This window comes from Lagenorhynchus albirostris, chromosome 3 (genome assembly GCF_949774975.1).
Source record: "Lagenorhynchus albirostris chromosome 3, mLagAlb1.1, whole genome shotgun sequence".
Taxonomy (NCBI): Eukaryota; Metazoa; Chordata; class Mammalia; order Artiodactyla; family Delphinidae; genus Lagenorhynchus; species Lagenorhynchus albirostris.
Window position 1 is genome coordinate 156,216,268 of NC_083097.1, and position 12,452 is coordinate 156,228,719.

The window sequence follows — 12,452 nt, forward strand, 5'->3', positions numbered from 1 at the left end:
AGACCTAGCCACAGCAATCAGAGAAGAGAAAGAAATAAATGGAATACAAATAGGAAAAGAAGAATTAAGACTGTCACTGTTTGCAGATGACATGATATTATACATAGATAATCCTAAAGATGCTACCAGAAAACTACTAGAACTAATCATCGAATTTGGTAAAGTTGCAGGATAGAAAATTAATGCACAGGAATCTCTTGCATTCCTATACACTAACAATAAAATATCAGATAGAGAAATTAAGGAAACAATCCCATTCGCCATTGCCGCAAAAATAATAAAATACCTAGGAATAAACCTTCCTAAGGAGGTAAAAGACCTGTACTCAGAAAACTATAAGACACTGATGAAAGAAATCAAATATGACACAAACAGATGGAGAGATATGCCATGTTCTTGGATTGGAAGAATCAACACTGTGAAAATGACTATACTACCCAAAGCAATCTACAGATTCAATGCAATCCCTATCAAATTACCAATGGCATTTTTCACAGAACTAGAACAAAAAATATTATAATATGTATGGAGACACAAAAGACCCCGAATAGCCAAAGCAATCTTGAGGGGAAAAAACGGAGCTGGAGGAATCAGACTTCCTGATTTCAGACTATACTACAAAGCTACAGTAATCAAGACAATAAGGTACTGGCACAAAAACAGAAATATCAATCAATGGAACAGGACAGAAAACCCAGAGATAAACCCATGTACCTATGGTCAACTAATCTATGACAAAGGAGGCAAGGATATACAATGGAGTAAAGACAGTCTCTTCAATAAGTGGTGCTGGGAAACCTGGACAGCGACATGTAAAAGAATTAAATTAGAACAGTCCCTAACACCATACACAAAAATAAACTCAAAATGGATTAAAGACCTAAATATAAGACCAAACACTATAAAACTCTTAGAGGAAAACACAGGAAGAACACTCTTTAGCATAAATCATAGCAAGATCATTTTTGACCCACCTCCTAAAGTAATGGAAATAAAAACAAAATAAAAAAATGGGACCTAATGAAACTTAGAAGGTTTTGCACTGCAAAGGAAACTATAAGCAAAACGAAAAGACAACCTTCAGAATGGGAGAAAATATTTGTAAATGAATCAATGGACAAAGGATTAATCTCCCAAATATATAAATAGCTCATGCAGCTCAATATTAAAAAAACAAACAACCCAATCAAAAAATGGGCAGAGGACCTAAGTAGACATTTCTCCAAAGAAGTCATACAGATTGCCATGAGGCACATGAAAAGATGCTCAACATCACTAATTATTAGAGAAATGCAAATCAAAATTACAATGAGGTATCACCTCACACCGGTTAGAATGGGCATCATCAAAAAATCTACAAACAGCAAATGCTGGAGAGGGTGTGGAGAAAAGGGAAACTTCTTGCACTGTTGGTGGGAATATCAATTGATACAACCACTATGGAGAACAGTATGGAGGTTCCTTAAGAAACTAAAAGTACAATTACCATATGACTCAGCAATCCCATTACTGGGCATATACCCAGGAAAAAACATAATTCAAAAAGACACATGCAAGACATATGGGAACATATGTTTATGTATGACTGATTCACTTTGTTATAAAGCAGAAACTAACACACCATTGTAAAGCAATTATACCCCAATAAAGATGTTAAAAAAAAAAAAGACACATGCACCCCAATGTTCATTGCAGCACTATTTACAATAGCCAGGTAATGGAAACAACCTAAATGCCCATTGACAGAGAGATGGATAAAGAAGATGTGGTACATATATACATTTGTAGAGACGTGGATGGGCCTAGAGACTGTCATGTATGACAGTGAAGTAAGTCAGAAAGAGAAAAACAAATATCGTATATTAATGTATATGTGGAATCTAGGAATATGGTACAGATGAACCAGTTTGTAAGGCAGAAATAGAGACACAGATGTATAGGAGAAACATATGGACACCAAGGGGGGAAAGTGTGGGCGGGTGTTGGTGGTGGTATGAATTGGGAGATTGGGATTGACATATATACACTAATATGTATAAAATAGATAACTAATAGGAACCTGCTGTATAAAAAATGTAAAATAGGGCTTGCCTGGTGGCGCAGTGGTTGAGAGTCTGCCTGCCGATGCAGGGGACACGGGTTCGTGCCCCAGTCCGGGAAGATCCCACGTGCTGCGGAGCGGCTTGGCCCGTGAGCCTGCGTCCGGAGCCTGTGCTCCACAGCGGGAGAGGCCACAACAGTGAGAGGCCCGCGTACCGCAAAAAAAAAAAAAAAAAAAATGTAAAATAAAATAAAATTCAAAAAAAACCCAAACAAACAAAAGAATCCAAAAATGAAAACAAGACAGAACTAACAAAAACAAAAAACAAAACAAAAACAGAAAGTAAGCTAAAAAAAAAGCAAATATAAAAGAAACACACAAAAACGATCAAAAAAGAATAAAAAGATAAAAACAAAACAAAACAAAAAACAGAAATGAGAATAAACAACAACAAAAAAAACAAAGCCGAAAAAAGCCCCACAAAACAGTAAAATAAAACTAGAAAAATAAAAATATATTAAATTTTTAAAAAGAAATAATAAATAATTAAAAAATAAAACAACAACAACAGAATGAAACAACAAAACCAAAATATTTCACTGGCGCCTCCACTGTCAGTGTCCTTGCCCCCACCATGAGCCACAGCCAACCCCGCCTCCCCAGGAGTCCCTCCAATACCTCTAGGTAGGTCTCTGGACCTGCTGTGGGCACTGTCAGGGCAGGTCATACTCTGACTTGTCCCAACTCCTGCATGTACTTGCCCTCAAAGTCCATAGCTGCTAAAGCTTGACTGGTCTCAGTTGTGGGAGCGCTGTTGTCCATTCAGATATTCCACAGACGCAGGGTTTACCAAGCTGATTGCAGAGATTTAATCCATAGTTTGTGCAGCTGCAAGAAGAGATTTCTATTCCTCTTCCTTAGCTCCACAAGCCCCTGGATTTCAGCATTGGTTTTGGCCCCACCTCTGCATGTGGGCCCCGCCTCAGGTGTCTGTTCCCTGCCCAGGCGAGAGTGGGCAAAAGCAGTGGCTGACTGGCACATGCTTGCTCAGTTAGGTGGGAGGGGCAAGAGGAGGTGACAAATTGGGGCGCGCGTGCTTGCTCAGGCAAGAGAGGGATAAGCTGGCCATGACTGGGACGTGCACACTCACTCTGATGGGAGCCCCCTGTAGTTCCCCTGGAGGCAGGAGCCAGTAGAAAGCTGAAACAGACTGGGGCACATGCACTCATTCAGGCATGATGGGGGCAAGGCGGCAATGACTGGGGCGCATGCACTTGCTCTGTTGGGAGTCCTTCCCAGTGCCCACAGAGATAGGGACTGGCATGTGGGAAGATAGGTTGTAATAGCGGCCCTACCCCTTGCTCGCCACTCAGCAATGGCACCTCGCTTCCAAGGCAGTCTGCACTTCCTCCAGGAGCATTCCCACCTGCAGAGCTCCTTGCTCCCATCCCCTCAGGCTGTTTCTGCACAGCTGAGCTCCTCACTCCCATCCCTTCAGGCTGTCTCCATGCAGCCAACAGCAGTCCTCTCCCCAGGTCCACTCTCTTAACTCCACGCTTCAGCAAACAGCCCCTGCCAGCATTGATGGATATCCATCTCAGGCTGGGGTGCACAGGGCTGTGGCACAGACCGTCAGTGCAAGTCTCACTCTGTCCTGACCACTGACCAGCCACTGCACTTTCTTCCGATAGCCCCCAAAGCCCTCCTCTATTTCAGCATACTTCACCACCAGTGAGGGGGCCTTCCTGGATGCCATAACCTCTCCTTTCCTTCAGCACACACCCCCACCTCGCACCAAGGGTGTGGGTCCCATCTTGTTTCCTCTTTTCTTTTTCTTCCCTTTCTCTCCTTTGTCTTACCTGTTTATGCGGGGACCTTTTCTTGTCCTTTTAGGTGTCATAGTTCCTCTGCTAGTGTTTAGCAGGTGTTCTGTGTGAATTGTTCCACTGGTAGATGTATTCTTGATATACCTGTAAGGAAAAGTGAACCCCAGTTCCTCCTATTCTGCCAACTTGACCCAACCTCTCTCATAGTGGTTTTGATTTGCATTTCCCTGATGATTAGCAATGTTGAGCATCTTTTCATGTGCCTGTTGGCCACCTGCATGTCCTCTTTGGAAAAATGTCTATTCAGGTCTTCTGCCCATTTTTTAATAGGGTTGTTTGTTATTTTGATGTTGTCCTATCAGCTGTTTGTATATACCCTTATCAATCATATCATTTGCAAGTATTTTCTCCCATTCAGTAGGTTGTCTTTTCGTTTTGTCAGTGGTTTCCTTTGCATCCAAAATCTTTTAAGGGGCTTCCCTGATGGTCCAGTGGTTAAGACTCCATGCCCCCAGTGCAGGGGGCCCAGGTTTGATTGCTGTTCAGGGGACTAGATCCTGCATGCCACAACTGAGTTTCCTCATGCTGCAACTAAAGATCCCACACACCACAACAAAGGTCCTGCGTGCTGCAACTAAGACCCAGTGCAGCCAAATAAAGAAATAAATAAAAACCAAAAGACAAAAGCTTTTTCATTTAACTAGGTCCCATTTGTTTATTTTTGCTTTTATTTCTTTTGCCTGAGGAGGCAGATCCAAAAAATATTGCTATAATATATAAATAATATTCACTTTATATATTTATGTGCTCCAGTGTTGGATGCATATATATTTACTATCATTATATTTGCTCAATGAATTGACCCCTTCATCAGTATATAGTAACCTTCTTTGTCTCTAGTGACAAATTTTTAATGAAAGTCTATTTTATCTGCTCTAAGTAGGGTCACCCCTGCTCTCTTTTTTTTTTATCATTTTATGGAATATCTTTTCCCATTCCTTCACTTATAGTTTATGTGTGACCTTAATAAAGTGAATCTCTTTTAGGCAGCATATTGTCGGTTCCTGTTTTCTTCTTTAATCTATTCAGTCATTCTGTGTCTTTTGATTGGAAATTTTTATTTATCTTATTTAAAGTAATTATTGATTGGGAAGAACTTACTATTAGCATTTTGTTAATTATTTCTGACTGTTTCATAGTTCCTTTTCTTCCCTTTTTGCTGTTCTCCTCTGTGATTTGTTGACTTTTTTGTAATGGTAAATATATATTTTTTTCCTTCTCTTAATCTTTTGTGGATCTACTAGGCTTTCCTTTGTGGTTACCATAAGGCTTACCTAAAACATACTATAGTGATAATAGTCTATTTAAAGATGATAAAAACTTAACTTTGATTTCAATCAAGACCTCTACACTTCAACCTCTCTCACCTCAGAGACCACTGCTCATTTTGAGACATCCTTTCAACTTGACTCTCACCTTCTGATTCCAGCAGTCTTTTCTTCTCTTTGCCCTATGATGTACTGCACTATCCATTCTAGTGTTTCTATAGCCTGCCTTCATCGTTCCACATTTGTAAGCATTTCCTGTACTAACACCATCTTGAATTATTTTAACTTGAGTGTGCCATCCTTTCATGCTGGGACCCTAGCTGATACAAGGTTGAAGCCTAAATTTTGATAAGTTCTCTATTGTTTTAACACCCACTCCTTTCATTCACTAATTAGATTTCTAGGGAGGGTAGAGACACCTAGATAGCACCTGACATGATATTCTCTTGGTCCCTATTGTCCTTAACTCTCCCCTGCTTCACCTAGTATATTTACCCATCCTTCAACCACCAGAAAAGACAACCTGGGATCTTCCTATGGAAAATTTACCTAGATTACATCTCACCTCAATTATAGCTTAGCTAATTTTGCAGAGCATTCTTTGGATTTTCATAGAAGACACTGTGGGTTTCTGGCTACATCACTAGAGTATTATGTTTTATTATAATTATACATTCCTTTATCCCTAGTCTAGATTCATTTCATATTCTTGAATATTAACATTCTGAGCCTTTTATTGCTTTATATCAATTTTGTAGCACCAGGCTTGATACAAAGTAGACACATAACAAATTTTCCTTTCATGAATGAGTGAATGAATTAATATTTTGCATATTAATTAATTAATTAATTACACCACCATATTGCTAATGGCAGAGAACAGAGAATGTGTTTCCTATAATCAGGGATATGGCCCACATCAAGTTGAAGATTCCATTGAAGCAGTCTATTTAATACACAATCTGTTTAATACAAAAAGTTAAGAGTTCTCTCAAAATAGACAGCCTAAAAGAGGAAAACTCTGCTTCTAAGTCCCTATCCAGTAATTTCTGTTTGTTCAACCTAGTGCCAAATTTTTAACAACTTCCTCATCAGACTAGAAAAAACAGCATTTTTGTTTAATTATTATGGTAAGTGAAGTCCTTTTATGGGCCACAGGACAGGGCTTTCTCTTGCTCAAGTGTAAAGGCAAGACAGTATAAACGCAGCATGAATTTGACCCTTCTAAGTCTCAATAACATCTGTCTCCTTAAATATTTTCGCATAATATTACACCAAGGTAGATTGAAAAAAAAAGTTTATATGTTGCATTCATGAGAATATATTTCCCTAAATTCCTCTCCCCCATTATTCATTCCTGGAGGATTCAGTTGATCTTTTTGCCACAACTCTTTCTTCCACTGATACCATATGTTAATCTTTCAAATTATCCTTTGTATATTTGCTTATTTTGAATTATTAATGTAATTATTTGAAATGAAAGCAAGGGAAATCTAGTATAGAAAATTATTCTGTTCATTAGGAAGGTATGAGTGATGATTTTAAAATACACATTTCAGTGTTGTGTTGGGTTGTCTGCCATCAGACCCTTGAAACATTAGCTCACATTTAATAGGTTGACAGTTGGGTCAGGCATATATGGCATATATAATGTGCATTGATATTCTACAGAATAAAGTTAATTAGCTTATATTATGATCAAATGGGTAAGTTTTCAAAGCCATAGTTGACCTTGCCTCTAACTGATAGAATTAACTTACCAAAGGAGCCCATCAAAGGTTGACTGAATAATGTAAATGACAATAAAGTGAATTCTGAATTGTACCAAGATTCAAGACCCATAAAACCTGAGAAATGTGATTCAAGGGAGACTGAGGAAAGAGAGTGCTTCTAAGAGTGGCTAATTCTCTTTAGAGACTGTTTTACAGCATTCAATTCTAATTCTCCAAGGACTTGTTAATTAAAGCCTAAGAGAATATTCCCTCCAGAAAACTGATGTACAGCCCATATTTCCTCAATTATGTAAAATAAATCTAAACTTAAGCTTCACTCACCACTCTGAACCTTTTATTTATTTATAACAATGAACACTGGCCCACCCATCCTGGAGAGATATAGTGGGTTCTGGACTGAGCATTGCCCCGGTCAAGAAGGTCCTTATTTCAGATATAAATGCCATACCCTTCACATTACAAGGATGCTCAGCTCTGGGGACATAGAGAGCTGAACATGCCTCACAACATGGTATGACTTAAAGTGAATTAGAGCATTGGGATCCAGACAAGTTGTGTATGATTATTGGTTTATTTTTGACTTTTAAAGTTTGACAATTAACTATAACTGTAAGAAACAATTCCCACTGGGCTCAAGTCCTTCTGAACTAATTATAGGCAGGAAATACCTAGGGAGATAAAGCCCCATGGGTCACACAAGGCAAATGGTCACAAGAGGGTATGAATTGATATTGGCAAACCTGAACTTGAGAAGCTGGCTTGCATCTCTCCTCTCCACTAAAGAGTCTTTCACTCCTGGAATTTTCATATGGGATGATTTCTTCACCATCAAGCAAAAGCATTCTCCAGTTGGTAACAGGAAAGCCTGAACACCTGTCTGCTTGAATATCAGGTTTAATGAGACTTCCTCTTTGCTTTCTAGGTGGTGACAGCAATGAATATAGGCTCTCTCACTTCCCTCTTAATGCTGAGAAGCAAGAATACTTGGGATGATGGGACAAAGGGCTGAAAGCACCTATAATTCAGGCCACTGTCTGTGTTTAAAAAAAAATAAAACTAATAGTAAACATAGTTAAGTATGTAGCGATAGCGATGTAGGGAGAAAACAGATATGAGTATAGAATTAAGAATTACAGAAATTTGAAATGGCTTCCCCCAAGAGACCAGAAAGGATAGTTTGAAGAAAGATTATGGTTATTTACTCCAAATTTAAAAGAAAAGAGAGTGGAGTTTCTCTAAGAAATTTAAGAATCTATAAATGATCCACTAATTGTATTTATTACAATTCAGTAGCAGCATGTCTTTTACCTTGTTGTAGCCTGGAATGAGTCACCATTGTTGTATCTACTTTTCCTCATATTTAAAATTGGAATGGCATTCCTCACAGGGCTGCCATGAGAATGGCATGAACTTATAGAAAAAACCCTTGGTAAATGGAAAGCTACACAGGTAAACTTTTAAATGTAATTTCAAAGGAGATCAGCCTTTGGTTCTCATTTAGAGGTCAATTAAATCACTCATAAAATATAACATTTGTTCTAGAGACTGGAGATTAAACAGGACAGAAAAAATTATGTCCTTGAGTTTCAAAAGTTAATCTACAGTATGAGCATTTTGGTGTTTATTTAAAGTACTTCTACTAGGACCCCACTCCCAGAAATTCTCACTCAGTAGGTGCAGGGTAAGACCCAGAAATATGTATGTCAAATAAGAACCCTGCCTTCCAGTACTTCGGTTAATGCATTTAAGAAACCTTGAATTGGAGCAAATATTTTATCACTGAGTGGCTACTTAATGATTCTTGTCCCTCAATTCCTTAAGGGTAAACAGAATTAAATGATATATTTTGCTCCCTGAGACAAAGTAAACACCATACTTTGAAGAAGAAACAGGTGCCTGAGAAAAACACCACCAATCCTACAGTTTCTTTATTTTGTAGAGCAACAGACATCATGAAGTTTTTATTCCTGTTTACCTGAATGTTCAATATTTGGAAAATGAACATGATCCAGAAGAGATAATAGACAGTTGAAAGGACTCAACTAAAGGACAGAGGTGAGTGAGAAGTGAGGAAATATTTTCTTCAAAGCAGTCTTCAATATAAAGATAATTACAATGCACCAGGAGAATTTTTTTGTCAATCGGTCATAAACCTAGTTTTGTAAAGGAGAACAGAAAGGATCAGAAGGAGACCACAGTGGATTGCTTTGATGACTATCATGAAACCAGATGAGGGGTAATAAATTCCTTATTCCTCATGATCAAAGCAATTAATTGGGTAGAGATTGACCTATTTTTACATTTTTTCCCAGAGCAGTGATGTTTTGTTGATCACTCAACAAAATCAGACAGGCAGAATTCTCCAAGAAAGAAAGGGAAATTATAGATTCCTCTGTTAAGATTTCACATCTATAAGGGGAGGCAGTTGCATCTAAGTAAAAGAAATTGAACTAATTCTTTTTTTTTTTTCGTTTTTTCTTTCTTTCTTTTTTTTTTTTTTGCGGTACGCGGGCCTCTCACTGTTGTGGCCTCTCCCATTGCGGAGCACAGGCTCCGGACGCGCAGGCTCAGCGGCCATGGCTCACGTGCCCAGCTGCTCCGCAGCACGTGGGATCCTCCCAGACCGGGGCACAAACCCCTGTCCGCTGCATCGGCAGGCGGACTCAACCACTGCGCCACCAGGGAAGCCCTGAACTAATTCTTTGACTTTTCCTACATTCTACTCTCTTACTTTGAGCCACCAGGAGATAAATGAAAATGAGATTTTTCTTTTTTCATTCTGAGGCAGGGCAACCCAGGAAGAAAGAGCATGAGGAACAGTAATGAGAGCAAATATCAAAGATAAAGCACTCTTCTGTAATCTTACAGACAGGGAATGTGGTTGGTGATAATCTGAGAAGGCAGCATTACGGAACGTGAGTGTGGAGTAGTGAAGAAGAGAAAGGTAAATACCAGTGTGTGTGGGAGACTTTACTGGTGGGGAAAATAGTAAGTAGGTGAGCAAGTAGGTGATGGACCAAAGATTAAAGGAGCAACTAGGCATTAAAGAATGAAAGGTGGGGAGGGCTAAGACGGTGATTGCACTGTGATTGGAGAAATGTCATGTTCTGCCCCAAATGCCTTGCCCAAGAGTCAGCTTTGACCACAGCAGAAGTAGCACCACATTTATGTCTTTGAGTATTTCAGATCAAAAAGCAGATCCATCTCAGCAGAGGTTGGGGAGAGGTGTTTAGAAAGCCCCACCACAAACAAAGTGTCATAGGGAGAATGGTGCCAGAATGTCAGAGGGCACCAGGCACCAAGTTAAGAGACACTGTTTTGGGGGAAGTGTGGCATGATAAACTTGACCTGTTTTACAATGTTGTGAAGGTCAAGCATATATGTATTAGCCAGTAAGGCAATCATTAGAGTATATACTCCCTGGTCCCTTAAAATCAAACAACATATTCAAGGCTTTGACTGTTCTTCATGTCAATGTTTTCTGAGGTAGAAAGTAAGGGTCTGTACTCACATTACAGCAACATAAGTGTCCTACGTCAAAGAAAGGCATTGGTGACAGTGGGAATCAGTATCATTATGACTAGCTATAGCTTTGACCAAAGAGCACTCTCTCTCCAGATGGTGTGCTCACAGGCATTGACCCTGCAGAAGCTCTTCACCCATCCCACTGCTCTGTAGACTAACATTTAATGAAAGGTAAAAAATGAATGATTATAAAAATGCTTAACACACCAATTCTGGGCATATCCTGAAATAATAAAATGATATGTAAAATTACAGGATCTTTTTTCTCATTCAACCCTGTATAGCTGAATTTGCCCTTTTAAAAAACACACAAGAATAATTTCAGAAATTTGCCATGCATAAAACTTTGTAAATAAATTACTTGAAAGTATATCAGTTCAGACATTGCAAATACCATGAATCGGTAATACAGAGAGTATAGTTACATAATCTGTATTCTGGGTGATCCATGTTTTTGTCATATGCAGTCTTGTGTACCCTTCCATTTATAGTCTCTCTACATGAGACTGCCACTGTATGTCCGTTGAGAGCATTTATCATCACGGATGCAGATGTGAATAACTAAAATGACTATGTTGAAAGAGGTCTAGAAAACGATTAAAAGCTGTGTGCTGGACACTGTGCCTTCTAGACCACCATTTTGGGTAACTTGAAACAAGTCTCTGAGTCTCTATGAGCCTCACTCTCTTCATGCATAAAAGAATAAAGGCAGACTGGGTGATCCCAAGAGCACTTCAATCACTGAAAAGTCCATACTTCCATAACAGAAATAAATAAATAAAATGAGATTCTAAGAACAAATACTATTTTTGGCACAGAGTCAGGCCAGGGTGTCAGTGGCTTGATATAGTGTGACAATGACATAAATGACACATTATGGTCATATTTTTCAATGTACACCAGCAGGACACATGAATGTGCTGGATAGAGAGGGGGAAATGAGGAAAAAAGAGTCAAAGATAACCCCTAGGAACTGGTCCTGTGCAATGGATGAATGGTCCTGAATTTGACTAAAATGAAAAGACTAGGGCTTCCCTGGTGGCGCAGTGGTTGAGAGTCCACCTGCCGATGCAGGGGACGCGGGTTCGTGCCCCGGTCCGGGAAGATCCCACATGCCGCGGAGGGGCTGGGCCCATGAGCCATGGCCGCTGAGCCTGCGCGTCCGGAGCCTGTGCTCCGCAACGGGAGAGGCCACAGCGGTGAGAGGCCCACATACCACAAAAAAAATAAAATAAAATAAAATAAAATGAAAAGACTAGAAAAAAGGAAAGGTTGGGATGAAGAAATCTAGAGTTATTTTTAAGATATGTTCATTTGAAATACCTCTTACTCGGCCCAAGGAGAAGTTTATGCACAGTTTTGCATAGTCTGTAGTTAGTGGAATTCGTAAGCTAAATCATGGATGTACATATATACACTACTATATATAAAACAGATAACTAATGAGAACCTACTGTACAGCACAGGGAGCTCTACTCAGTGCTCTGTGGTGACCTAGATGGGAAGTGAATCTAAAAAAGAGTGGATACTGTATACATATAACTGATTCACTTTGCTGTACAGCAGAAACTAACACAACACTGTAAAGCAACTATTCCAATATCAATTAATAAAAAAATTAAATAACATGAAAACAACATGGATGATGTTTAAACCCAAAGAACTTGAATTTAAAGAAATAATACTTATTTCTCTGTTATGAAATATTTTAAAGCCTTGTTGAATAGAATGTTACAATTTAAATTAGTAGAAAACAGCAACACATAAAATATAATAAACTATTAACACAAAAATAATCAGTGAGGAAGGCAAGGTACAAGTTGAACAAGTTCTTTCTCTGACGTGAAATAACAATATAATGCGAGACAACTGATTTTCTCTCTTAGTCTCTTGATGGAGATAATTAAACTTCTTTCCAAACACAGTCCTTGTGATTGGGAACATCATAATCATCTGAGGTGTTAGGTTAAAATAAGTTCTATTTGAACCTGGAAATCAA